The sequence below is a fragment of the Heteronotia binoei genome, chromosome 8, assembly GCF_032191835.1.
Source record: "Heteronotia binoei isolate CCM8104 ecotype False Entrance Well chromosome 8, APGP_CSIRO_Hbin_v1, whole genome shotgun sequence".
NCBI classification, from domain to species: Eukaryota; Metazoa; Chordata; class Lepidosauria; order Squamata; family Gekkonidae; genus Heteronotia; species Heteronotia binoei.
Genome location: NC_083230.1, coordinates 11,146,994 through 11,151,733, shown reverse-complemented (window position 1 = coordinate 11,151,733; position 4,740 = coordinate 11,146,994).

The following is a 4,740-nucleotide window of genomic DNA, read 5'->3' as shown; positions in this document are numbered from 1 at the left end:
AGGAGCAAAACCCTGAAAAGTGCTCCCATGCAACTGTGGATTAGGGTTGCCAGGTCCAATTCAAGAAATATTTGGGGACCTTGGGGGTGGAGCCAGGAGACTTTGGGGGTGGAGCCAGGAGACATTAGGGGTGGAGTCAAGATCAAGGCTGTGACAAGCATCATTAAACTCCAAAGAGAGTTCTGGCCATCACATTTAAAGGGACGGCACACCTTTTCAATTCCTTCCTTCCATAGGAAATAATGGATAGGGACACCTTCTTTTGGGGCTCATAGAATTGGACCCCCTGGTCCAATCTTTTTGAAACTTGGGGAGTATTTTGGGGAGAGGCACTGGATACTATGCTTAAAAAATGGTGCCTCTACTTCAAAAAACAGGGCCCCCAGAGCCCCAGATACCCGTGGATCAATTCTCCCTGATTTTCTATGGGAATAAATCTCCATAGGGAATAATAGAGTTCCCAGCAGACATCCCCTCCCCTCCCCCCGCTTTCTGACGACCCTGAAGCAGGGGGAGGGCCTCCAAACTGGGGGATCCCCTGCCCCCACCTGGGGATTGGCAACCCCACTGTGGATGAATCTAGGGAACACCCTGAAGTCTGGATAAACCAGTCAGGCTAGAAGTACATGGGCTTCAACAAATAAATGAACAAATTTAGTAAGAAGGCCTACAATTTGTGTGGGGTGAAAAGAAACAAACAATCCCTGTGTAGGAGGTTTCAAATGGTGCCAAAAAGCACTTATAATCATTCTATTCTTGTCACTTACCAAATGGAACAGGATGCGGGGAGGACTTTATTGAACTGTCACAATTCCTAAAGAAAAAGCCCTCTCTGAACTATTTTTAGATACATGTGGGTTTTTCACAAATGAATTCTACACAGGAAAACATAGGCTGAAAGCTTTTCTTACCCTTATTAGTGTTCATTCTGATCAGGATGCGACTAAAGAATTTGACTTTTTGTTTCATTATTATGACTGAACCCTGATTTTTGCTCTTGAAGCAATTGTTACCTTCTTTCAGGAGGGTTTTTGTTTTCTTCTGCTGTGTCAGGGACAGGCTCAGTGCTGGAATATATTCAGAAATAAGCTTGATTATTTATCACATTAGTAACCTGCCCCTCAATCCTGGAGCTCACTCATAGGGTCATCCCAGGAGTTGGCAACCTTTTATAATTAAAGGCCCAACTGTATCAAAATTCAGATCAAGTAACAGCAAAGAGCCAGAATAAGAAAGCCCATTCACATAATGGAAAATTTACAATTTAACATGTCTGATAATTGACATATGAATTAATGATCCATATATTTCCCATAGCCCAAACACTGGTTGCTGCAAGCCCTTAATTAGGACATGGTGCACAAACAGTCTTACAGAAGTAATGAATATGCATAAGAGCATCCTGCATAATTATTTTAGTACACTGCCTAAGGAACAGCTACAGAGAAACTGTGTTCAATATTGCTACAAGATCATGCAAATTATATTTACACAATATCAACGTAGCATAATAAACAAATGATAAGTATCAAAAGTCAAAAAGACTCAGTTATAAACAATGTCCGTGAAATGTGGCAGAAAATCTTCCAGGTATTTTGCTGGCAATATTCCCAAATTAGATGTAATCTGATGTATTGAAGCCTCCTGAAATATACGTGATTTCCGGATGTGTTAGCACATTTCAGATCGTAGCCCTTCGTCAGGCAGTCTTATTCCACTTAAGGATAATACTGTTGGTCTAATTATTCACACTCATGCAAGAAAATTTTTCTTTTCAGGATACCAATTAACACCTTCTCATAACCGTGCAGCTTCCCAAAATTCAAGCTCAGGAAGCTACTTGAGCTTGAATTTTGTGAAGCTGCATGGCTGTGAGAAGTAAAACACCTGGAAGATTTTCTGCCACATTTCACGGACATTGTTTATAACTGAGCCTTTTGGACTTTTTATACTTGTCATTTGTTCGTTATGTTGATATTGTATAAATATAATTTGCTTGATCTTGTAGTGATATTGAACACAGTTTCTCTGTAGTTGTTCCTTAGGCATTTTACTACTGTGTTCCCCTTTATTTTAGTACACTGGCATAAATCTACGCATGGTTTTTTGGGGGGGTTTAGGAGCTGGATTATGGAGAAAGCACGGGAGAACCAGAAAAATGTCTATTTCTGCTTCATTGACCACACTAAAGCCTTTGATTGTTTGGATCACAACAAACTGTGGCAAGTCCTTAGAGAGATGGGAGTACCAAACCACCTCACATGTCTCCTGAGAAACCTATATAAGGGTCAAGAAGCAACGGTCAGAACGGGATATGGAACAACTGGTTGGTTTAGAATAGGAAAAGGAGTTCCACAAGGATATATATCGTCACCCTACTTTTAAAATTTATATGTAGAGTACATCATGCAGAATGCTGGCCTGGATGAAGCAGAAGCTGGAATTAAGATAGCCAAGAAAAACATCAACAACCTCAAATATGCAGATGACATCACCCTAATGGCAGAAAGTGTAGAGGACCTAAAGAACCTCTTGTTGAGGGTGAAAGAGGAGAGCACAAAAGTGGGCTTGAAACTCAACATCAAAAAAACTAAGATCATGTCATCCGGCCCCATCACTCCTTGGCAAATAGAAGGGGAAGATGTGGAAGCAGTGACAGACTTCACATTCCTGGGATCCAAGATCACTCCAGAAGGTGACTATAGTCATGAAATTAATAGACATTTGCCCCTTAGGAGGACAGCTATGGCGAACCTAGGCAAAAAAGTAGAGATATCATCCTGCCAGCAAAAGTCCATATAGTCAAAGCGATGGTATTCCCAGTCGTAATGTATGGCTGTGAGAGTTGGACCATAAGGAAGGCCAAGTGCAGAAGAATAGATGCTTTCTACTTGTGGTGCTGGAGAAGACTCTTGAGAGACTGCAAGAAGATCAAATCAGTCAATTCTAAGGGAAATCAACCCTGACTGTTCCCTGGAAGGTCAGATGCTGAAACTGAAGCTCAAATGAGAAGGGAACATTCACTGGAGAAGATCCTGATGCTAGGAAAGACAACAAAGCAAAAGAAGAAGGGGACGACAAAAGATGAGATGACTGGATAGCATTGCTGATGTGACTAACATGAATTTGAGCAGACTTCGGAGGATGGTGGAAGACAGGAGGGCCTAGCATGACCTGGCCCATGGGGTCGCCAAGAGTCGGACTCGACTGTGCAACTGAACAACAACAACAACAAAAATTTGGTTCTATACTGTCCTATTTGCGTTGAGCCATATCCATTGGAGACAAGACCACAGCCAATTAAAATAATTTATCCTTTTGGTGAGCTGCCTGAAGAAGGAAACTCCGAAAAGAGGGCAGAAATGCAGTCCATTTGCAGCCACACCTGTTTTGGGAAGCAGTCATATCCATTTTGGAATTTCTTGAACTTTGTGTAGCTCTGCAAACAGAGAGAACATTGTACAAATTTTTGTGGAAGAGAATTTTTGGAATACTATTGAATATTGTTTAAAATAATTGTTTTGGTATTACATATATTAGTAAAAACCCTCACAGAGTGTTCTATATTTATTTGCCTATTCATACCTGTGAGCTCTCTATCTTGACATTGATTAGAATTTTGGCATTTCGTTTCATATAGATGCCTTGGACCCAATTCAGAAATTTAGATCCACAATAGATACGCTGTAATACTTTAATAAACTTCCAGGACAAATTGTTAAAAGCTTTTTCACCATCTAAAAACATAAATACTGCTTTTTTCTTCTTTATTTTGCACAAATTCCAATGCATCAGTTATTTAATTTCCTTTAAAGCTGTTTTATTTGAGGTTTCTGTTATTGATCCTCCAGTGCTTTAATTCTTTCTGTAATTTTGGTAGTTCTTTCCATTTCTTTCTTTCTCTTTCTTAGAAGTGATCACTATAAGATTTCCTCTGATAAAAGCTTTAATTGCCTCCCAGACCAATGTCATTGAAGCTTCTTCCATAATAAATACTTAATTTTAAAAACTCCACCGGGTCTTTGTTGCACTTGTCAATTATGTTCTTTTGAAGTAGGAGGTCATCATTTAGTCTCCATCTTCTTTTCCCCCTTCTATCTCCTTGCCATGATATCCATAGTGGGCTATTATCTGCAAAAATCTTTGGTTGAGTCTCTACATTTTTAAAAATTCATGATTAAGATTTTGATCATCCAGCACATATCCATTCTTGAATAAGTTTGGTGTTTATCTGAATAAAAAGTATAATTTTTATATTTAGATTGATTACTCTCCAAGCAAGGCTTTTTTTGAGTCGGAACACACCAGAATGGCATCCCGGGAAGGCGGGGCATCGAGAGGGAAATGGCAGATGCCTGATCCCGAGGCTCTGTTCGATCGCCCAGAAACCTTGCAAAAACAGGCTCTTCTCCACGGACACACAAGCAAAGCCTAACGAAAAATGCTGGGGAAAACCCTTCCCCACAAAAACAAAGACCACAGGCCAGTGTAAGAACGCACTCAAGCCTCGAAGCCCATACGACAGGGGTGAGAAGCGTGACAGCCGGCGGAGGGGGGGGGGAAATGGCATTGGAAACCACTAAAAAGAAAGACGCCGCGGAGGAAGCAATTACTGCCTCAACCTTTCAAAATATGCTAAAAAAGGCCTTGCAGGAAACTGAGAAGACGATCTTAGATAAGCTGGACCTTAAATTGAAAGAAATCATTCAGCCTCTCTCTGAACAAATAGTTGATTTATCT